The sequence below is a fragment of the Terrapene carolina genome, unplaced genomic scaffold (assembly GCF_002925995.2).
Source record: "Terrapene carolina triunguis isolate 2854851 unplaced genomic scaffold, T_m_triunguis-2.0 Scaffold84, whole genome shotgun sequence".
NCBI lineage: Eukaryota > Metazoa > Chordata > Testudines > Emydidae > Terrapene > Terrapene triunguis.
In genome coordinates, this window is record NW_020664435.1 from 35,512,979 (window position 1) to 35,538,439 (window position 25,461).

Genomic DNA, 25,461 nt, shown 5'->3' on the forward strand with positions numbered 1-25,461 from the left:
GGCCAGTGGGAGCTGCGATCAGCCGGACCTGCGGACGGGGCAGGTAAACAAACCGGCCCGGCCCGCCAGGGGCTTTCCCTACACAAGATGCGTCCCAAGTTTGGGAAACACTGCTTTACACTATAGTTAAACTCAATCTATTAGCATTAGTTAACTACTAAAAACTGCCAATGAACACATTCTTTATGTTTGGCTTAAATACAAAAGAAGCAAGATATACCTTATTTCCAAAGAAAATTAATTCCAGAGCCTGTGCTAAATTCTGCATTCAGTTAGACCCATAAAATTCTAATGAAGTAAATAAGTGTCATTAATATAAGGGTGAAATTGAAATCAATAGGTTTGTATGGAAAGAATTTAGCTCCCGGAGTGTAGAAACAGAAACAAGTGCTTTGTGTCCATACTTCTCAGTTTGAACATGCCTAAACAAAAGATCTAAAATTATCAGCATGTAATAAAATGCAATAAGCTATGCAAGTAGAAGGCAAGGCTAGAGACAGAAGTCGGATTAATGATGAACATTTCTACAAATGTCCTTCAAGTACCCATTAAAAACTAGTGCAGGGAGTTAACATTTCACTCACTTCAGCACTGTTAATGATACTGCTCCAAAAATTTAGCCCTTAATGAAAAGCGAACAACATTCTTTTCATTGACAAATAACTGAGTTAACCTCCAACTAACCTCAGGTTATTTCAAGAGGGTTAGAAGAAGCACCACAGTTTTAAAGGTTAAACAAGCTAGACTGGATTCATAAACTGTACCTTCTTCAGTTTATATAATGCCAGGAAGATGTAATAGATATCTAATATAACAAGATAGCCATGTAGTGGGTTAGCAGTCATCCCTCCCCCTGTAGCTCAGAGGGAGGCCACTCCGCCTCTCTACATCACTGGAGCACCGCCCCGTTTCAGGGGATTAGTGACTCAAGTACTGGGGCCAACCCCCCCTTGGCAGGATAGAGCAGAGCAAACAAACAGTCTTAGGGCTTCGGCCCTCGAGTCAGGCAGGGCAGAAAAAACAGGGGCTTTGGGTGTGTGTGTCTCTGACCCTGAAGACAGCCATCCATCTGACGTCTTGGCTCAGGTAGATGGCAGACAAACACAGGCCTCTCGGTCAGTGGGGATCCTAATAGCAAACCTGGACCAATGACTGGTTTCCCTGGGCTACTTCCTACCAGAGTCTGGGTGAAGGGTTCTGTAGTCTGGGGTCCGCCATCTCCTTGGGCTATACAGCAGGCAGCAGTCCAAGCCAGTCTTCTCCAGGGGAAGGGCGCGATGCAGCGCAGGCTCCGTTCTGGGGTTTGGCAGTGGGAGGAAGATATCTGCCTCCTTCCCTGGCTCAGGCTCAACTGGGCTAATGGCCCCGCCTTTTGTATTACCTGCCAGCTCCTTAGCTTCTGGCCGAAGGGGCAGGCCCGGCCGGGCTCTGCCCACCAGGGATCAGAAAGCAGCTCCTCCCCCTTTGGCTCAGTGGGAGGCCACTCCGCCTGACTACAAGCAGTAAGACTAATTCCATGTAACTTTGATGGTCAATGGTCTTCACTGGCCTCCCTTCCAGTTCTGTATCTGTTTCAAAGTCCTTTTCCATATCTTTGAAGTCCTCAGTGGTCTACAGTCTAGCTATGTCTGGATTTACCTCTCTCTGTGGACTTTAGATTACTATGGACAATGAGAATGACACAAGCAAGGGTAAACTCACTGGACCAAGAAAGTCATTCTTGATGGACACCCCCTTGGCTGTTCAATTCCTGGCTGATGAGCTTGAGTTTTTGGTTTTAAGTAAAATCTACTTTAGGTTGACAAAGTGCTTGTCCTCATCATGGTGTCAGGCATATTGTGACATGAACTATAGAAGTGGCCACACACACTGAGGGTCTGAAATCCTAGGAGCAAATTTATCCCTTACATAACTTCACTGACACCACTGGAGTTACACCTAGGATGAATTTGGCTCTAACCTGTAAAAAATGGAAACCTTATGAAAATCTATTGCAGCGTTAATGATAGAACAAGTGATGTTTTAGTAAGATGCAGTAAGTAATATTCCAGTAAGTTTCAATACACATTAGTAATACGTTTCCATAAGGAAACTGTTTTCCTTCTTTGCTGGCAGCCAGCCATGTTTAGTCAGACTGCAAAAAAGGTGGGAAGTATCCGGAAATACCACTTGCCCTTTGATCCTCAAAGATGGCATCTTTTATTGATATAGACAACATAGTCAGCATCTCTAACATAGTGCAGGAATGATGGCCCTTTGATCGTGCTGCACTGCAATGATGGCATCCAGCCACCATCTGCTGGTGCTAAAGCATCAGGTAGGAAAAAAATGGGTTGGTATCCTGTTAGAAGAGAAGAGGGGGGATATTCAGCAGAATGGGTAGGGATAGGCTAGAGTTTGAATAGGAAATGGAGACGGGAGCAGCGGGGAACAACTTTGGAGACTAAGGGTAGAGGAAAAGCGTAAAAGGCTAGATAGCCTAAACAGCTGAGATCATGGACAGCAACAGGAAGGCTGGAGCACAGAGGATGAGTTTTATTGCAGGGATCTCATGAAAGCCAGGGGAAGGGCGGATAAAAGTCAAAAGAGTTGTTTCATTTGATAGCAGTCCTTTGTTTCAGACTCCAAGTTTACAGCCTGTAGGTTATTGTTTTATGTTACTCATGAAGCCAGCTACACTTGCATTATGTTAGTGACTCCTGGATATGGTTATTTTCTTCTATTCCATGGTGATGTTTTACTTGAGGCTTTAATCTCTGATGTGGAACTCTAATTCCTTTTGGAATAGATAAGGGCTAGATCCTGCACACTGCACATGTGGAGTAGAAAGTGATGAGCTGGATAAGAAATGCAAAACTGCATTATAAGCTGCAGTTGCAGAGCAACCAAGTTAATCTTGCCTTGAAGCAGCAGTAAGGCCAAAGTGGGGAACTTGGAGGCAAGGATCTCAACCCCTCTCCTCAGAAACACCCATTCTCCATCTACCTCTAGCCACATTTTACCTAGCGCTTTTGAGAGTGAAATTCCTTGTGCAGAGAGGGTGCATAGGGCAGAGGCAACAATGAAAGCTTACTTACGCTCTCCAAATAGGGATGAAAGTGGTGTGTAGGTCTTGTGCTGGTCTCTACACAGGGGGTGAATTTCACTCAGATGCCTAAGAGGCTTGAGATTACTCTTAGAGTTGGTTGGGAAATATTTATTTTGCTGTGAAAAAATTCAAAGAAAAAATGAAGTTTTTCTCTTTTTTAAAAAAATGAAAATCCCCAAATTTAGATGAAAAGAGATTTTTAATGAAAATGTCCAATTTTGTGTTTGTCACTGGAAAGCGACTTTTCTTCAACCACTCCTACCTACCACTCAGTGTGGAGGACTGTGCCTAGCACTTACCCTTACTTGCGCCGCCGTTGACACTTGAGTTGGAGCACAACAATCTTGTTCTCCCTGCTGTGTACCATGCAAGGACTTGCAGGATCAAGTTCCCAGCAGTGTACATCCATTGTATATATCTGATCCACAATAGTAGTGCTATCTTTAAAGGACTTCAACAACTTACTCTACTGGCTATCTTTAATCAGGTGTTCTCCAGTCAAATCACTTAATAGTGTCCGGGTTTCTCTACAAACAATATTGCATTTTCTAGTTTTTTACAGTTTCCTATCTCCCAACTCTCTCAAAAATATTGGAGTCAAGTTTGCTACTTTCTAATGTTCAGGAATCTCCCCTGACTCTTGTGAACTTAATGTCAGTGAAGGGTTTGCTGATGTCTCATTCCTTTAAAAATTAATGGATATGTGTTATCTAGACCTGATGCTTTGTCTACTTTAAGTGCATCTAACATTTTTAGAACTAATACTGTTATCTGCACTGTCATCTCTGGAAAAGTGATCCTTGATGTGGGCAGACCATCACCCTCCACTTCCTTTGTAAAGACAAATACAAATGAACTGTTTAACAAATATTTTATTTCCCATCACTCAATACCCGATCTCCGCTATCATTTTTCAGTGACCCTATGATTATCCTTTGTCCAGTGTGTATATGTTTGGACCACATAACATTCATTACACTAAATATATGTAACTTCAGGAACTGGATGGTGTAGAGGATTTGTAATAGGATCTGGAACCTAGGTCACTGGTTTGAATGACTAACAGGCATTAGCAACAGAGAACTATTGACAAGCTTAAGTGAAATGAGTCGGTGTTAGTACCTTTTCATTTGCACATCTCAGCAGAGTGGTCATGGATAAAATGGGCCTGGATATTGAGCATTAGAATCAAGGTAATCTTAGTATCTCCATAGCATCTAAGTGCCACAATAGGCATTTTAAGAGAGGTGGGTAGATAAGATTTCTTAATGTCTGCAGAAAAATCTGTCATCAGTTCCCCAAAGGAGTTAAAACTTACCCTTGGGTGACTGCACTCTGAAATGCCCCCTCTGATTTGAGAAATTTCCATTTATGACTCCTCTCTCATCCCTATATGTGCTTTCTGCAAGTTAATAGCTGTGGAACATTGGCAGGGTAGTGCCAGAAGCTGGCATTACTCATGCCTAGGTCCCTACCAAATTCACAACCATGAAAATCTGGTCTCCCCCTATGAAATCTGGTCTTTTGTGTGCTTTTACCCTATATTATACAGGTTTCACAGGGCAGCCCAGCGTTTCTCAAATTGGGGGTCCTGACCCAAAAGGGAGTTGCGGGGAGGGGGGGAAGGTCACAAGGTTATTTTAGGGGGGGTTGCGGTCTTGTCACCCTTACTCTGTACTGCCTTCAGAGCTGGGTGGCCAGAGAGCAGAGGCTGTTGGCCGGGTGCCCAGCTCTGAAGGCGATACCCCACTGACAGCAGCTCAGAAGTAAGGGTGGCAATACCATACCATACCATCCTTACTTCTGCGCTGCTGCTGGTGGCAGCTCTGCTTTCAGAGATGAAATCCCACCCAGCAGCTGCTGCTCTCCAGCTGCCCAGCTCTGAAGGCAGCGCAGCCACCAGCAACAGTGCAGAAGTAAGGGTAGCAGTACTGCAATGCCCCAAACAATACCCTGGTAACCCCCCACCCACAACTCCTTTTTGGGTCAGGACCTCTATAATTACAACACCATGAAATTTCAGATTTCAATAGCTGAAATCATGAAATTTATTATTTTTAAAATCCTATGACCAATTAAATTGACCAAAATGGGCCGTGAATTTGGTAGGGCCCTACTCATGCCGTAATGATGTCTGTAGCACTAGAATGCTCTCTATTAACAAAAGTATGAAATTCTTCAATTTTCTTGATACCTTCCTGAAATTCTCCAGCCTGGATGTCTGTCTACAGCCATTCTTTTTAGATGACAAATCTGAGGAACTGTCCCAGACTGAGGTGTCTTTAGAGGAGCTTTTGGAACAAATTGATAAACTAAACAGTAATAAGTTTACCAGGACCAGATGGTATTCACCCAAGAGTTCTGAAGGAACTCAAATGTGAAATTGCAGAACTACTAACTGTAGTCTGTAACCTTTTAAATCAGATTCTATACCAAATAACTGGAGGATAGCTAATGTGATACCAATTTTTAAAAAAGGCTCCAGAGGTGATCCTGGCAATTACAGACACTGGTAAGCCTGACTTCAGGACCGGGCACACTGTTTGAAACTATAGTAAAGAACAAAATTGTTAGACACATAGATGAACATAATTTGTTGGGGAAATCATGCCTCACCAATCTATTAGAATTGTTTGAGGGGGTCAACAAGCATGTGGGCAAGGGGGATCCAGTGGATATAGTGTACTTAGATTTTCAGAAAGCCTTTGAAAAGGTCCCTCACCAAAGGCTCTGAAGCAAAGTAAGCTGTCATGGGATAAGAGGGATGGTCCTCTCATAGATCGGTAACTGGTTAAAAGATAGGAAGCAAAGGGTAGGAATAAATGGCCAATTTTCAGAATAAAGAGAGCTAAATAACGGTGTCCTCCAGGGGTCTGTACTGGGACCAGTCCTATTCAACATATTCATAAATGATCTGGAAAAAGGGGTAAACAGTGAGGTGGCAAAATTTGCAGATGATACAAAACTACTCAAGACAGTTAAGTCCCAGGCAGACTGTGAAGTGCTACAAAAGGATCTCTCAAAACTGGGTGACTGGGCAACAAAATGGCAGATGAAATTCAATGTTGATAAATGCAAAGTAATGCACATTGGAAAACGTAATCGCAACTATACATATAAAATGATGAGGTATAAGTTAGCTGTTACCATTCAAGAAAGAGATCTTGGAGTCATTGTGGATAGTTCTCTGAAAACATCCACTCAATGTGCAGTGGCAACCACAAAAGCGAACAGAATGTTGGGAATCATTAGGAAAGGGAAAGATAATAAGACAGAAAATATCATAACGCCACTATATAAATCCATGGTACTCCCACACCTTGAATATGCATACAGTGCTGGTCGCCCCATCTCAAAAAAAGATATATTGGAATTGGAAAAGATTCAGAAAAGGGCAACAAAAATGATGAGGGGTATGGAATGGCTTCGATATGAGGAGAGATTAATAAGACTGGGACTTTTCAGCTTGGAAAAGAGACGACTAAGGGGGGATATGATAGAGGTCTATAAAATCATGACTGGTGTGGAAAAAGTAAATAAGGAAGTGTTATTTACTCCTTCTCATAACACAAGTACTGGGGGGGGGGGTGTCACAAAATGAAATTATTATGCAGCACGTTTAAAACAAATAAAAATAAATATTTTTTCACACAACTCTTTGCCAGAGGATGTTGTGAAGGCCAAGACTATAACAGGGTTCAAAAAAGAACTATATAAGTTCATGGAGGATAGGTCCATCAATGGCTATTAGCCAGGATGGGTAGGGATGGTGTCCCTAGCTTCTGTTTGCTAGAAGCTGGGAATGGGTGACAGGAGATGGGTCACTTGGTTATTATCCGTTCTGTTCATTCCCTCTGGGACACCTGGCATTGGCCACTGTTAGAAGACAGGATACTGGGCTAGATGGATCTTTGGTCTGACCCAGTATGGCCGCTCTTATGTTCTTATGTTTCATTACTATATAAGAAGTTGCCCGGAGTTTCTTGCAACTTGGTCCTTAGGGGTCGGCTCAGATTTGTCAACTTTTATGTTCATTTTAAGTAACACATGGGCAACAGTAGTGTCCATAGTAAAACAGTGGCTAACCTGGTTATCATATTAAGTTATAAACCCAGTAAAACTGTCAGACAATCAGGGTGATAATTATTTACTGGCAAACTTCATTTTAAAATTTCAGCCTGTCAGAAACCAGCTTATTGATATCAGTTGCTGTTTTTAATAGTAAATATTTAATATTACTTTCATGGATAAACTGAGCTCTCACTAACTGTAGCATAACAAAGGTAATTTTAAAGAATACTAGGAAATCTAACTGTTTAACAGTACTTTAGCTAGAGTGGTGTTCAGAGGTCCTAATCAATATTGAGGCCCCATTGTGCTAAGTGCTGTACAGACACATAACAAGAGATGGTCTCTGCCCAGAGGTGCTTGCAGTCAAAGGAGATTTTGTTACCCGGGGTTCTTTCAACCCAAAGCTCTTGGTAACTTTTACTCTGTGCGAGGTGGTGTCAGGAAATAACTCAGAGAAGACACAGCCGTCCGACTGATAGATGGCTGGCACAAACAGGACAACACAAGAGTGCTTTCCCTTAAAGCTAAACTTTACTTAGTCTCAAGCACTTATACACATCCGCAACAAGTTAGTAAAACACCCCCAATCCTTGATAATTACCAAAGCTGAGTGTGGCTCTCGAGTGAAACAGTGTCAGGCTTCCGGTGGCCAAATCTTCCGTCTGCCGGTGGGGACCACAAGATGTATCCAGAGGGAGAGTCCGAAAAGAGTCCAAAAGAGTCCCCAATCGAGTCCAACTATCTCAAGCTTTTCCCCCTTATTTATACATTAGTAATAGAATGACATGTCCCTTAAAGAAAACTTGTAAAGTAAGCAGTTTCAATGGTCAAGCAAGAGGTTCCTTCTGATTATTGATTAACCAGGTGTGGGTTTTTCCAGAGTTTGCAGCCTTGAGACCCCAATAGACATTCCTGGGGCACATCCTGCTCTCCTAAAATGCATGTATCAGCAACTTCAACATAATTCTTATCAGGAAGGATGTGGGGTCAAGCTGCCCTTTCTGTGGCACCCCATACCCCCTCCCCTCCTGCCTTGATCAAGCTGAGACTGCTTAATAGGTTGCTTTTAATAATAAGCCATATTGGTTTCAGGCACTTTACTGGTTTGCCAAAATCTTCCCGTACAATTTGGTCTCTAAAATAGTAAGGCTGCAGCAGGACAGAATGGTATTAGTAACTATCCTGTGAGGGGCTGAGTGTCAAAACACTCTTTGAAGTCAATGGGAGCTGTGGGCACTCAGCACCTCAAATGCAGAGGAAAGAATTCTGATATCCTTACTCTGTTTAGAAGCACTTTACTATGTGGATTTTGGATAGGAACGGTCATCTGGGCCATTCTTATGCCCTGTTTCTATGTATCCCCCTCCTTTGGCAAAACATGATGATCTGTAATTGTGTTTACAGTGAAATTCATATTTCATATGATTGTTCCAAATAGCATTTGGCTAGTTTCTGAGGGGAGTAAGTCTTTTCTTTAGAGAGGCCATAAGGCCCGGGAAAAGGTTTAGTTCTGGAAGATATCCATGCATGCTGGGAAGAGGACAAAAATCTGGATCATCATCATCCTTGGTGTGCTCAGGCATCTTGCTGGTTATCAAATGTAGGGTTTTCTATACGTGGACTGTATTTTCCACTGTTGCCATATTGGGTCAGATTCATGAACATGGTAACAAAAGGAGAGACTTTTGGTTTTTCAGAATTCTAAATAATATCCTACCTTTCTCTGGGAACTTCCACTCTGGGCAGAAGGCCGGAGCAAGGCCTATGCAGCCTTTGAGTGCCCCAAATAAGGGAACTTAAGTGGTGAATAGGCCTCATGCTGCCCCCACTCCCCATACGCAGGTGATTTTCTCCTTGTATTTCTTTTTGAATTGTAATGAATGGTTCTGGCAGAAATATTAACTTTTAACAATTTCAGAAAACCAGGATTTCATAAATATCAAGTTGTGCTTTTCCGGGGGGAAGGATAGCTCAGTGGTTTGAGCATTGGCCTGCAAAATCCAGGCTTGAGGGGGCCATTTAGGGATTTGGGGCAAAAATCTGTCTGGGGATTGGTCCTGCTTTGAGCAGGGGGTTGGACTAGATGACCTCCTGAGGTCCCTTCCAACCCTGATATTCTATGATTCCATGAATAGGCCTATTTTCATTAACTATCATCTACACCAGTGCTTCTCAAAGCCAGTTCGCTGCTTGTTCAGGGAAAGCCCCTGGCAGTCCTGGTCAGTTTGTTTACCTGCTGTGTCCACAGGTTCAGCCAATTGCGGCTCCCACTGGCCATGGTTCGCCACTCCAGGCCAATGGGGGCTGCGGGAAGCGGCGCGGGCCGAGGGATATGCTGGCCGCCCTTCCCGCAGCCCCAATTGGCCTGGAGTGGCGAACCATGGCCAGTGGGAGCCGCAATTGGCTGAACCTGTGGACACAGCAGGTAAACAAACTGACCAGGACTGCCAGGGGCTTTCCCTGAACAAGCGGCGGCCCAACTTTGAGAAGCACTTATTTACACAATGATTTTTCCAAAGAACAATATTTTATGTTGGAAAATGTATTGATTAATGTAACTCTTTCAGCTTAAAAATCTTTAAAAAAAAAAAAACCCAAACTTTATATGCTAAGCCAAATTTAAGTTAACTGTACTTTTAACAGTTGGAAAATAATAATAAAAATTACCCATTATCTTTCATAAATTTGAACCTGATTCTTCACCAGGGAAAGAAAGTAGAGTACAAATTGGCTATTAATCAAGGGAGAGTTGACAGTGAAATGTGCTGGCACTATCAAGAGTAGCACCTCTGTTACTCAGTGAATGATCATAACAGTATATAGCTCTCTTTGTCCTCCGTATGATGACTCTGAGTGCAGAGGAAGGAAACCTGTATTCCCTCATTCTTGATATGGATAATCCAGAGAGATAAACACACTTTATTGCTCTCTAAAGGTTATGTTCACAGTTGCTGTACCAACATGAACTAGTTTAGTTGCTTAATAAACAGCCCAAGTTTTCCATTTGGTTAAAGTTAGGTGCATAAATCCACATTTCAGCACTTAAATAAGTGGCCTGATTTGGAAAGGTGTGAAGAACTCAAGAGTAGTGCTGGGCAAATGGATTTTTTGCTTCCCAGGCAATTCCAAAATAATAAAAAAGTTATCGTGAGTTACCCTGAAAACAAGATTTTTAAAGATTTTTGGTGAATTGCGAAGTTATAAAAATCCAATTTGGCTCAAACAAAGCAATACATAAAATTAAAGGAACTTTTCATTTTGAGACTTATTTTTCAATTTGAAATTTTTCATTTTCAAAAGGACAAAACATTTTGATTTTTCCAGATTTTTTAAAGCTTTTTCTGGCCAAAATAATTTGACAAAATTGATAAATTCACAAAACATTGTCAGCGAATCAGCATTTTTGGCTGAAAACAGTTTTGTTTAAAAAAAAATTGTCCAGCTCTACTAAAGACACACTGACTGACTTCATTTGGGCACCTAAGATTGAAAATTTTGTCCTTTTCCTATAAATACATGGATGTCTTTTTCCATGGGCTGCGCAGTAGGGGGAGGTATAGTACAGTATATAAAAAAACCAAGGAGTCCTTGTGGCACCTTAGAGACTAACAAACTTATTTGGGCATAAGCTTTCGTGGGCTAGAACCCACTTCATCAGATGTATGAAGTGAAAAATACAGAAGCATGAAAGGATGGGGGTTGCTTTACCAAGTGTGAGGTCAGTCTAACGAGATAAATCAATTAACAGAAGGATACCAAAGGAGGAAAAATAACTTTTGAAGTGGTAAGAGAGTGGCCCATTACAGACAGTTGACAAGAAGGTGTGAGTAACAGTAGGGAGAAACCAGTACAGTATATAGAGGCTGAAGGTTATTCAGTTTATCTTCACTGACCTGACACTAGAGTGACCAGACAGCAAGTGTGAAAAATCAGGACAGGGAGTACTGAGATAATAGGTGCCTATAAGAAAAGGCCCTGGATATCAGGACTGTCCCTATAAAACTGTCCCTATAAATCCTACCTAACATATCAGGACCTGAAAAACAGCTCTGTGTAAGCTTGTCTCTCCCACCAACAGACGTTGGTCCAATAAAAGATATTACCTCACCCACTTTGTCTCTTTAATATCAGGAAAGAGTTCGTTTATGAGTTGAGGTCTATAAAGCTGTAGTAGAGAACACTACTTGCAGCTCCTTTAGGTGGCTAAAATATCACTATTTTATTAACACGGGGGCAAATAGCACTTTTCTCTTAAAAGCTTCTATTTCAATTTCTAACCACCCTAGAAGAGAGCCTTGTTCCATTGAATTTCCGTTCTGTTTTTGTAACATTCTCATGACTCTTACTCTTATCCTGTCCTTCCCCCACAAGCTCTTTATAAGCGTCTCGTGTCAGGAAGTGCACAGATTTTGGACTGTAGTTTAGATTTCTGGGAGGCGGATGCTGTCCAAAAACCACCAACTGATTACAGTTACTGGGTCCATCACGTACCTTCCTCTTTGTTTTCCTGTCCTCAGGGGCAACAGCTTTGAATAACAACCTTTTCCCCTTGTAATTCAAGACATAAGAACTCTCTGTGGCTCAGATCCCTTACTTGACAAGCAGGTTTGAACAGTGTCCCCATACAATGCATCCAAACCATTATGTCGGCTTTCTTTTCTGCCATGACTACTAGCATTATTTATGTTGCAGTAGTGCCTATAAGTCCCAATCAGAACTGGGTCCCACTGTGTGCTAGGTACGCTACAAACACATAGGTCACCCTATGTGTTTCTATCTGCCTTTAAGAGCGCACAGTCTAAAGACAAAATACAAGGGAAGAGGAAAACAAGATACAACTTACATGCAAAGCGGTCAGGATGAGGTCAGGCACTCATCTTGTTAGTTTCATATTAATAAAAAAATGTTTAACCCTTGCCTAATACATTTTAAAAGTCATTTTAACTTTTGCCTTTTCTTCTGTATATTGTAGCACCTTTTTTTCCTGTATATTTTTGCATCTAACCTGACTATTTTCATTTCTACCCCTTTTTGTTGTTAAAAATTACTTTCAGCTCTTACTTTTTTGTATTTAACCGTATACCTCTTCTAGGTATATTTTAAAAACTAATCTTTGACATTTACTTATTAAAAATATTTGCCCCTTGCCATGCTCTTAGCAGGACCTTAATATAAAAAAAACCACCATGGCTTGGCTGCGGCTGGCCCAGTCAGCTGACTTGGGCTCACCGGGCTAAAAATTGCAGCCCAAGCCTGAACACCTGCACTGCAATTTTCAGCCCTGCAGCCTGAGCCCCATGAGCCTGAGTCAGTTGACCTGGACTTTGAGACTCAGTGCTACAGGTTTTTACTGCAATATACAGATGCCGCTATGGGCCCAATTCTAATCCTTCCGCTCTCCCCACTATGTACTTGGGGCACCTGAGTGGTTCAAGGGGGCTATTTGCAGTTCCCTGATCATGGGGTTGTTGGTATTTGGGCCTAGTCTCCCGTGTAGGTTAGAGTACTCAAGGTGGAAGAGAGATTGGGGTGCCTCGTATTACCACATCCGAACCTGGGCAGACTATGCAAGCAGGACTAATTTGGTCCTGTGTCTGTGAAGTGCTTCTGGATTCTTGGATCATAAGCACTATAAATGCAAAATGTCATTTGAGAGCAGAATTTCATCCCATGTTAGCTCCTGTGTAGAACTACAAGAGGTACACTTCTTATGAATCTTGCTTTTGCAAAGGTTATTGTATATCTGCCACTGCTGCATTTATGGTAGAAAAAATGCACAAATGTTTACAATTTCTCTGTATTTTCATTATGAACGCACTGTATGTGTGTGTGCACGCATGTAAAAATAATTATTTTACTACTGGGTGTGAAATTCAGCCTTATTTGGGCTAGTTCCAGGGATACATGCTCTTGAATCATTGTTGGTAGATAGCCCATAAGCTGACCCTCTGCACAGTGATGAATTTCATCCAGTGCCGCTATTTAGATTTCTATATCATTTTTACTTAAAAAAATGTAAACAATTTATAGTTCATGCTTTTTTCCAGAATCTTTGCAAGATTACAGTAAAATTGAGAGTAGTAAAATAGAGATTACTATAAAATGGCTTAGTATTTTTTCCCCCAGCAACTCAGCTGACTAACTTTTTCAGCTGTGTTGTGGAGTGTATGTGTTTATAGTGAAGTTTGAGTTGTGACACATGTATAGCTGTAACTAATCTGAGAATTAAGATGTGCTAGCCCTGCTCTTAAAACAGTGTGGCCTAAAGTGAAAGTCTATAAACTTAATGCAATTGTGATTACCATTGTGCTTTTGAAATAAGATATCTTTCTTTACGTTATTAATCTGTCTCTAGTTAAAATGACATTTATCACTTCCCATTCAATGTGATAGAAGAGACAAATGGGGACATATTAAACCAAGAAATATATAATCTTAAAGCTACTGGAATCTCCAGTTCAAGAACCTTTCCACCCACATCCCCACCAACAGCAAAGAATACTAAAAGTTGCCCTGCAAAAATGCAATAAAATAAATAGCTGTTGCCCTTTTTAATTCTCTATAACCTCTGAAGAAGGCAAGAAAGTTCCCTTCATCCACATTTTTTCCTCTACTTGTATTTTTACATTATAAAATTGAGTTTTGTCTTCTCTGCTTTATTGCAAGACTCTGTGGAGAACTAATAGGACTGACATCAAATACCAGTCAAATGAAACCTGAACAACACAGCAAGAGGCAAATGATTTTTATTCAGAATGTTTAAAACTTTGTTTTTGCTGACCTCTTTTTAACACAGATATATATAGTTGGGAGAAGGTGTCATGGGGTATTCACTTACCACAGATGGCTCCTGGCTGTTCTGGGGAATAGCTTTCTTCTAGGTCTGGTGCCTCCCCTTGGGGGTTTCTCCCCCCCCTCCTCTCACTCTGTGGTCCCTCACTCCAGAACCTGCAGTTTCCTCTTTGCGACTCGGCCCTCCGCCCAGGCAGGGCCGGCTCCAGCTTTTTTGCTGTCCCAAGTGGCGAAGAAGAAGAAAAAAAAAGATAAAGCCGCGATCGGCGGCACTTCGGCAGCAGCTCTACCGCGCCGCTTCATTCTTCGGCGGACGGTCCTTCCCTCCGAGAGGGACTGAGGGACCTGCCGCCGAATTGCCGCCGAAGACCGGGATGTGTCGCCCCTTTCCCTTGGCCGCCCCAAGCACCTGCTTCCTGTGCTGGTGCCTGGAGCTGGTCCTGCGGCCAGGACACTATGGGGTTTCCCCTTCTGGGGTATGGTGTCTCACTGGACCTGCTGTCCAGGCAATGCCACTCCATCAATGGCTGGTAGGGGAAACTGGGCCCACCTACTACTCTGGGTTCCAGCCCAGGGACCTTACAACATGCAGCCAAGGTCTAATGAGTTCCCAATCTTGCTGTTCTCTCCCTGGGATGCTTCCTGCTCCGCCTCCCAAAGGCTGTCTTCTCCACCATTCTCTGTTCTGGCTGCACCCTTCCCTGAGGGCCAGGCTCCTATGCTCTTACTCTTTCCCTGAGTTCCCTCCTTCTCTCTTTAATGCACAGATGGTGATTGCAGACTTCCTCACTATAGCCCTTCTGTTGCCAGTTTCTTGGCTTTACACTTACCTACACTTGCTCAGCTGAGCTTCACCTTCCAATCATGGGTTGCTTCTCCAGCATAAGCCCCTCCTGTGGGGCCTAGCACACTAATTGGCCCTTTCTCAGCTTCCTTAATTCTTTCAGGGCTGGTGGGGTGAACACCCCATCACAGAAGGGGTCTTTTGTTCATAATTCAAGAACAATCCTCTCCCTGCCATAACTAAGGGTTGAGAGAGCTCCCAATCTACATCTCTGGTGCCTCCAAGGGAAACATCCAGCAAGACAGGGAGAATAAGACTTGACATTTCTAATATTGCCAATATAAAAAAAGAGAGGAATAAAAATACTGTAAGATCTTCCTTCTATATTGTAAAGATAAAAAAAGGGTCATTTTTCAGAAGACTCAGATCATATACATTTACCAGTCCCCACTTAGACACGTTCCATTCCATGTGGCTTTTATCCAATATTCTGAGATTCTTCACATTCAGAAAATAGCAAACTATTTTCTCTAAATTTTATTCTTTTTTTAAAACGAATTCAGCTAGTGCCAACCATGCAGAATTTCACAATGCATCCAATATATAATGGAGATTGCGCTGCAAACCTTAATTGGAGTAGTAACAGCCAATACCTGCTATAATTATGTATTTGGCAGGCTCTGGGTAATCTGAGAACAAATTCATGGGAGATTAAAGTTTGACACATGGGGAATTATAGGCTGGTGCTGAATAGGGTCTAAAGAAAAAGCACGTTCTGTGTGGTTGATATTTACTCATTTAGGTTTTGATGATCTCTAGAAGAAGCTGTATCCACCTCCTGCATTTGACCGGAGGGTACCTTGCTGTGACACGGTCTATCATAGCTGAGTGGAAAAAGTCCCTAAACTTTCCCTGCTGACAAAAAAAATGCATTATTAACTGGACTATATAGATTTCCCTACTCTTCCTAGCTCTCATTTGTGAAAATGGTATTGATTTCCCTGTGTTAGTGGTTCCTCTTTACTCATCTTTTAAACAATAAATCTCTCATAAAGCAAATTCATCAGAGCAAAGCTTTCCAAATAAATTGCCTAGGTGATAGCATGCCATATTTCACCTGCAATTTCCATCCTCTAGGGGCTAGATAAGTGAGACTTAAGCTGATATGAAGAGCTTGCTTCAGATCAGAGGAACAATAACATCACATATGAAATGTATCAAGAATCACTGTCCTTGACACTAAATGATTTGTTTCTTTCATGCAGAATGCTCAGTCAGACATATGGGTTTAAACTTTTAAGTTGTTCTGTTTTGCGAAGTTCAGAACTGCATATTGATTCAAGCAGAAGCTACTTCTGAAATGGAATTCCAGCCCCTCTGTGAGAGAAATGCAAGTGAGTCTTAATGACACAGGGTTTGCTGCTGATGTTTACATCACCAAGCCTCAGACAACCTCTGCAGGACATTTCACTTTTTCAAGATGCAAAGCCATATTCCTTGGACAAAGTTTCCCACAAAAAAAACCTTACTTGCTCCTGGAGTTTTAATACACAGGAAAGTTCTTTGATCATGAAAACAAACTGCCAAGATGGTAGTTGTGAGTATTGTTTTAGTGTTTATGAGGGAGTGGAGAAGAAAGAGCACCTGAGAGAGATTAGCTCAAATGCCCCATGGGCAGCAGCATCGCCTCCTGCCTAAAATCAACAAGGGTTGTGATCCTAGCCTTATTAGACTCTGAGGCCTATCTCGTGGCTCTGCAGATGTGTTTGTTTTGGAAGATCCACGATAAAACAAGAGGGAGGATATACAAGATATTACAGAGATCTTACAGGGCAAGAGGTTACAATCCCAGGGGATGCTTTGTGCATGTGGTCTCTGAAAACAAAAAATGTCCATGTAGGTAATATTTGCTTTTTCTATATTCCCTCAGGGACATAAAAATAAAGAACATAAGAAAATGATGTTTTATTTAAAAATATGGTCCTGGGTCACTAAGGACCAGTGGCTATTTCTCTCTGTAGAATTAAGTGGAGGGAAAAGCAGTAAGCTTTAGCCTCAAACATAGATAGGGTCTGTGGAGATGACAGGAAGTCAGGGCTGAAGATGTGAATCTGCAATGGCTAGAGCAGTGGTGGGCAACCTGTGGCCCGTGCCACTTCCCGCAGCTCCCGTTGGCTGGGAACAGCGAACCGTGGTCACTGGCAGCTGCGGGCAGCTGTGCTTGCAGACAGTCAATGTAAACAAACTGTCTTGCGGCCCGTCAGGGGATTACGCTGACGCGCCGTGTGTGGCCCACGGGCCGGGCATTGCCCACCACTGGGCTACAGACTATAGCTGGTCAAAAGTTGGAATGTCCATTCCATGAGAATTTCCAACATTTCAAAATTTTCTTTAATTCTGAATTGGAACAAAAAGACAAAATATTGACATTTCCTATGGAAGAGAAATTCCAAATGGCTTTGTTTGGGAAATATTGAAACGTTTTGTTTTGATAATGTCGAAGTGCTTTGTTGTGATAAGTTCATTTCAATGTCATTGTTTTGGAAGTGCTTCAACCTATGAAGACTTTGTTGAATCAGCATTTTCTGACAGAAGGTTGTTCCTTCAGAAGATTCTGAACAGAGTCTGAATTTGCTGTGGCCCGACAATCTCAGTTTATATTCTCAACAAGCATGGAAAGGACAAGCAATTTGGTTGTGGGAACACTATATTTGCACAATGAAGACCAGCTTAATAATGTTTTGAGAGCCATTGGAGCATTCTTAGGCAAACAAAGGTTGGAGTGTTGCAGAACAAAAGCCCTCAGTATCTGAGAGGATTACATACACTGGAATCCATGTTTGCTCTAATGGTTAAGGTGTGATTAGAAAAAGTTAACTTTAGATGCTTAAAACTAAGGACACAACATCTGTTAAAATAATACATCACTGATTATCATAGAATCATAGGACTGGAAGGGACCTTGTGAGGTCATCTAGTCCAGTGCCCTACACTCATAGCAGGACTAAGTATTAATCCCTGACAGGTGTTTGTCTAATATACATGATATTATACATTATATACATGAATTAAGACCCGACCTATCTCCATTATCCAAACCACTAAGTAAATTGCTATTAAAAGTATTTTGGCCAAGCCACAATACCTGGCCTAAGAACTGTTGAATGAGATCTAAGCTTATTAAGTCCTTAGGAAGTTGAAAACTCACTAAACGTGCCACACAATGCTGGGACCCAAGGCCCTTGTATATGGTGGTGCTTTGGTTCATCTTTTGTCTTGTCTGTTTGGAATGGTGTTCCATCCTCACTGGCCATTTTTCCTGAGAGCTGTCACTTCATTAGCTTCATTCAGCACACACCTCTTGAGCAGTCTTTCCAGAGAACAAAGGAAAATCAGAAGCAATAATAAAAGGAATAATAAAGGTATTACAAATGGATAGAATATTTAACAGGGAGAACAAGGAGGAAGAAGCAAGGCATTAAGCCAATTATAAGAAGGAAGGCTAAAGAAGCAGCAAAAAAAGAAAAGAAAAAGGAAGAGCAGGATTAGGAATAAAAGAGAAAACACACATATCTAGGCCTAAAGAGGTCAGAGCTGCTGCCTTCCACAGAAATGAAATCAGATAGGGATCCTAATAGCCAGTGATTGTTAAAGAAAGGAAAAATATTGCTATAAATAGGTACAGTAGAAATTTCGCATATGAACAGGAGCAGGAGAGGCAACTACTAAATACAGTTAGCAAAAACATTTATGAAAGTGCAGTATACACAACTGAAAATGGAACAGATGGCGGACAATGGTGATTTACTGCATTTCAGATCCTGATGGGGAGTGATTTATTTCAGGTCCTAGAGGAGAAAGAGATGAAGTATGTACTTTATTATCTGATACAATGCTGCGGAAGAGAGCAGTGATTTTGAAGGGTTTGAAGAGATACATATGGCTGATAAGGCGGAAGGAAACAAGGACAAAGTTTAATTAAGACATGGGAAATCAGAAAGAAAACGCAAACATTGGCAGGCAGATGGACTTGATGACCTAATAGGTCTTTTCCATCTCAGATTTGCAAGAGTGTAGGTCAGCTCCATGGTGACTGTGGGATCTGAATGTCAGATATTGGAATATCATGACAGCACTTGGCTTTCTGGAAGGCTTCACTAGGACTGTCCAACAAGAGAAGGAAATGTTAAATGCATGTGAAAATATGAAAGCTACTGATTGTCAGGGCTCTGCTTTACCCCAACTCCTCTCCTTTATTTTCTAATAATGCAGTAGCTCAAATGAAGCTCTCAATTGCATGAATCAGATTTTTTTTAAATGCTGGCAGTACACAGAATGCAGCGTCTCTCTTCATTCTGCCCCAAGACTAAGGCCTGGTCTACACTTATCCCCCAATTCGAACTAAGGTACGCAACTTCAGCTACGTGAATAACGTAGCTGAAGTCGAAGTACCTTAGTTCGAACTTACCTCGGTCCACACGCGGCAGGCAGGCTCCCCCGTCGACGCCGCGGTACTCCTCTCGTATAGCTGGAGTACCGCAGTCGACGGCGATCACTTCCTGGTTCGACTTATCGCGTCCAGACAAGACGCGATAAGTCGAACCCAGAACTTCGATTCCCAGCCGCCGAACTAGCGGCTGGGTGTAGACATACCCTAACACTCCACAGCTACTCCTAGAAGAGCTGCAGCTCAGGTTTCAACCTCTTCTGATGTCACATTCCTAGTCCCACAAAGATTTGGCCAAATCTTTCACCCAAAAGGGCAAGTTGGGGCCATATATTTTCTACTATGAAAGGGAAGGGAAAGAATATTTAAAACAACCCCCTTGAGGACATTTTAAACACAAAAAAGATCAGGAAAGGGCTTTTTTTAATTGGTCCACTGCTAATAAAATGAGCGTAGTGATATGTAAGGAGCCAGATCCTCAGCTGGTGGTATAGCTCTACTGATGGCTTCAGTAGAACTACATTGGGTCGCCAGTGGAACTTCAATAAAGCTACAATACTTAATCCTGCCTCAGCAAAGGGGAAGGACTAGAGGACCTCTGGACGTCCCTTCTAGCCCTAGGGATTCTATGACTGATTTACACCAGCTAAGAATAGTGACTGATCATTTAAATTCACTAGCAGTGGTTTTCCAAGGACTGAGTTGTAAGTGGGGTGGCAAATGGGGCAAAAAATTGGCCTGGAGAGGTGGGGAACTGCCTCAACCCGCTTCAGTCATTATTTTATGATGATAAAACAAAGTTCTGGAGTAGCAATTCCCTGTGTAAAACTGTCAATAATACAGTATGTATATAACAAAACCATCTGCAGCACATTCTGCTTATGGAGACATACTACTGTCAAGATCATTCGCAGATGATCTGGCATCATATAATTCTTCTATGGGCTGTGGTGGGGGTAGGGAACATAAGTAGTGACTACTGTTGGTCAACAACTCACTAAGGCTTGGAGTCTGTCTAGCCTTTACATGGGGTAGGAAAAGAGGTAGTAAAGAGCTTTCTTCTAATCACTGAGTGACTGATGTAAGGGCTGGGTAGAATTGCAGTCCCTGTGCTCTTGGCTATGGGCCTACCCCCATCATGCACCAACAACAGAGCTTAAAGGGGCATAGCACTCTTTGTATTCTCTCTGCACATTGGGAAGGATCTGGAGGCATTTTCTGAACTCTGTTGCTCCCGCTAGTGAGGGGTGGCTTTGCACTACTTCTAACTCAGGCCTGATTCTAAATAGCACCAAGTAACCCTAAAAAACGATATGTTGTAAATAGAGCTGGTTGGATAAACATTAGTGATACATTAGTAAAATCTGACTTGTGATTCAGTTTAGCCATATTCATGAATCAGTCAATCAATCAGTTCCTCCTGCGTGGCTCCTCCAAGCAGTGCACAGGTCAGAATCTAGCCCACAGTGCTCAGTTCTGAGAAAATCTGCAGGCTATTATCTGTTCGGACTAATGATTTGAACAAGTCCAGATAGTGAACACATTCAGGAAAATCTTGGTCAGAGAGCAGGCAGTTTGTGAACAGGACAGAGGCCCACATGTATCAGACAGACTGGCCATTATGTATAATTCAGTCAGCTGTAGCTTTATAAACAATACACACAGTGCATCTTACCTGTAGTGTGTGTCCATTGTGTATCTGTGTGTGAGATTACAAACATAACTGGAGCAGGCCTTTGATATATATATACATATATACATTCTTTTATTTAACTATGTTCTAGAAGAGGAAAGAATAAACATTAACAAACAATTTTGACCTTCCCTAAGGCTTTGCCATGAAATCATCTTGTAATTTATGGTTTGATTTTTTTCAAAAAAGACTTTTATTGGATGAACAAGCTTGTGTGCATAAAAGAGTTCATCAGTCAAGAATATATATATACACACAATCCTTAAAGATGGGGCTCCTCGTTTGAAAAAAGAAAGAGTAATGAAAAATGTTTTGAGTATGAACTGGAATCCAGACAAAAGCGGAAAAACCTGCCCTATTTGTGTTTTATGGTACACTGGTATCTTTTCAAGGTTATGCTTGTGTGTCAGCACTCAACAGATCTAAGGTGAGATAAAGCATCCATTCTCTTTTTTGCAGAGCCTCTGGGATCTTTAAAACCAAAAAAACCCTTATGATTTAACAACCTTAATTGTCTCACACTGGGGTTAGACAGAAGAGCTCATTAGGACATACAGACATAGTGCAGATGTTCCACTGATGACAAGCCAGCACAGGGAGTATATTTCTCTTTTGCCTTCTCCCCGTTTTTAAATTTCTTGTCTAACCCCATTCCCCCAACACATTTACCATTGATATGAATGTCTAGAGTGACATTTATTAGTAAGAATGAGACTGCAACAATGTTAGCTGTCTTGCAGTGTATGTAGTGTAACAAAAGCCCTAGCACTGGTGACCATGAGCACAACTGAAAGCTGTCCTGCAATGTTATTCCATTCTGTTAAGGTAAGTCTTTTGAGGGGGAGGAAGCATATTCCTCTGTGTGCTGTGAATTCTAATCTGTGTTTATTTATTGCTGTGTATCTAGTGATCTGCTGGGCTGTCAGCACCAGGAAATGCACAAAGCATCAATATGCCAGGCTCACCAGGCAGCTAAGCTGCTGCATTTGTGTCACAAATCCGATCTGAGTGAAAGCCCTGTATCAGCTCTGGGATCTGACTCAGCTGGAGTGATGAGCTTTCCCTGGTTTGCAATGCCAAACTGGCCTCTCTTCCACAAGGCAGAAAATTTGCAGGGCAGCTGGATGAAGAGGACCTGTGACACTTTGACCTCTGCAGTATATTTTTCAGACTCCAGTGCATCAGGAGAGCTCAAAACATTACTTTTAAAAGTGTTTGTTTAAAAAGAAGTTTCCCCCAGTCTGAGGAAGATTAAGAAATTGCTCCAAGTTATGTTTTCATTTTGAAAATTCATCTGGAATATTGAGCAAGAAAGCGATGAAGAGTCTAAAACATGTTCTGTGAAATGCCTTGGGGACTTTTGGAAAAGCACCTAAGAAAGAGAAAAAGGAAGAGAACAGAGTGCCCCCAAACTGCTATTTTGATTAGAACAAAATTCTCCAAAGAAAAATCCATGAAGCTGAAACAGAAGATTTTTAAGACAACTCCACAGCACTAAAATTATCACTTTGCCACCATTAGCTGAAAATAGGGGCAAAAGTAAATTAAATTGTCAGGAAATAGGGTGGCAAGTTGCTGGCAACAGCAAACCATAACATTAAGATAAATAAAGTAACAATTGGAATGTGAACATGCTGCCCTGAAAAACTGAGATAATTGTTTACAGTTTGGGATGTGTGGAATGTTGGCATGCATCCAAGTAAAAAGCGGAGCATGCTCAGTACAAATGTGGGATAAAGGTGACCTAAGTAGGTCAGTGGAGCATGCTCAGCACAGAAATAGGCTAATGTTTACAGACCATAATACTAAAGAGGCCATAATATTCGGTTACCATAATATTCAGTACAGCCTATAATATCCAAAAGTGGTAAACACTGACACAACAATCATGTTTCCAACAATTGTGATTGGAGAATAAAGAGAAGGATTAAAAAGTAGCCAATAGAATGTTTGCAATGATCATAATGTGGGTGTGCTCAAAAGGGGTCTGATGGCTGGCAAAACTGTATAAAAGGCAGTGTGCCAAAAGGGATTTTTAAGTCATCGGTTATGGAGAGGGAGAAGTCAGGAGCAGGAGAAGTAGAAGTAAGAAGAAGAAGCAGGACCAGCTGCAGGGTGAACCGCAGCAGAGGCAGCTGCTGGTACAGAGCAGAAAAGGACCATGACAGCAGAGGGAGAGACGCCTCCAGAGAAAGTGAGTGCGCTGATAGATAGTTATAAGAAAGACATAGGCATGTATACATACTAAATTAATAAAGCTGTGTGTAATGTATGTTATATTAATCTACATGTATAGAGTGTCAGGATGTGTATATATAAGGATTGCTGTTAGCAAACTGCAGGCGAGTGGTCACCGCATGCAGAGCTCAGCCACTTAGTATTGCTCTAACAGTATGTCATTACAGTTTGGGTACTTTTAGCCTGTACCTAAGTATTATGTTAATAAAAGGGATTCATGTTTAGATTATTGTATCAGGAATTACTGTTTGCACCAAAATAAACAGGTGCCTTGTTTTGGAATAATACTGCCTGTGTGTCAATCATTTTTATCAGAAGTTTGTATCCATGTCCTCTCAGGAAAACAGGTCCCATCTGTTCTGGGGAGTATCCAAAACGAGAAACCTGGGTAAACCCAATATTCCTTGCCTGTCTTGGGAACCCATACCAGACAGAAACAGATTAGTGGACAGGTGGGCTGTCTTAGAGGGGACCCTTGGCAAACCTGGGAGGGGAGGGTCAATAGGTGAGCTATTCTGGGGGTACCCTAAATTTGTTTTGGGGATAACAAAACCATATAGAAAAAATCATTTGGGACTGGCTTTTCAAAAGTCCTTCCCTCTCTCTTCCAAAACCCGTGTTGCTTACGTAATATGTTTTCTTCTTGACATGGCAAATAATTCCATGGCCATTTTCATCTTCAGAAAAGACTGAGATGCTTCAAGTATATCATAAAATCCATCTGCACACACAGAAATAACATGTAGTAGGTGTATAGCTCATTTACACATGGACATCCTGCAGAAGTATGTTGGCTCCTACAATATTTTGTATATTTCTAACTGGAAGAAACGAGAGTAAAGCCAGTTATACCACTCATCAACTTCCAACTTTCAATCAGGGCCGGCTCCAGACACCAGCTTACCAAGCAGGTGCTTGGGGCAGCCACTTTGAAGAGGGGCGGCACGTCCAGCTGTTCGGCGGCAATTCGGCGGACGGTCCCTCACTCCTGCTCGGACCTTTTTTTTTTGTTTTGTTTTGTTTTGTTTTTGTTTGGCTGCTTAGGGCGGCCAAAACCCTGGAGCCGGCCCTGCTTTCAATTTTGCCTTCCTCCTTTGTTGAAGAAACTGTGAGAAGACGAAGAGCTCTCCTAGAGCCAACAAGAACTAAAGAACATGCAGATGGTGCTCTCTCTGGCTAAGAAATTAATAAAGAAGAAATTTCCCCTCCACCCCAAGACCCTCCAGTTGTGGAGAGGAATAGAGAATCTGATGGCAGCTCTGAGTAAGGGACAGTAACAGGAGTGAATTGAGGTTAAGTGCTGCTGAGCCTTTTATGGATGAGAATTACCATTACAATTAGTGCCTATGGACAGGAACTCTCTTCCTCTACGACCAACAAGTCCAAAAATTAACCTCCTGTGGAATAGATGTTCATATGCCTTTCCTGATCTGCATAGCACACCACATTTATCCTTTCTTGTTAACTCCACTGAATTTTCTTCCTCACAATGCATTCTACACTGGTTTGAAATGTTTCACCAACAATTAATTTCTTACTACCAAAGGTTATGGTGGATTCTCCACCATTGAACATTTTAAAATCCAGATTGGATGTTTTCTAAAAGACATACTCTAGTTCAAACAGGAATTAATTCAGAGAAGTCCTACAGCCTGTGTTATGCAGCAGATCACACTAAATTATCACAATGGTCCCTTCTGACCTTATACTCTGTGAAAACTGGTATTCTATGCCTATGAGAGAGAGGACATATTTAAACCATAGCTTCAGGGCACATTCAGTTAGTGGAACTTCCTAGGCTAGCAGCTCTGAAGGCTAAATTCTGAAGGCTGAATCAAGTGCTGTAGTACCTGAGCACTCTTGTTACCAAGTGGTTTGAGTGGTAAATTTTAGTCTATTTACTATATTAAGTTCAATTGCTATACTCAAAGCATTTTAAGGAGGCACAATTAAGTACTAAAAATGAGGAACTGCCAAACTTTAGGTTGCATGTAGAATTGTACTTTGTCACAATATTGCATACACACAAGGGGCAATCAGGATCCAGAGACCCACCCCAGGGAAAATTAGGTGGTCTGAACCACAAAGAGTAAGCAATTGAATTAACTGGTTGTGTACCATGTTATTGTGGATAACTGTGTGACAATAAGGTCTTTTGTGAAAGCTTGTGTAACCCTTCTGCCTGTCTGAGTTGGCAGCAACAAGGGCCGGGTTCAGTATCTAGGGATTCCATTTCAATAACACAATGCAAAACTGGCTCGAGCCCCCACCCAGTGACCTGGGACAATTACATACCACCCCCCAGGCGGCGCTAAGAGCCAATACTTCCCCTCTCGCAAGCACGGAGT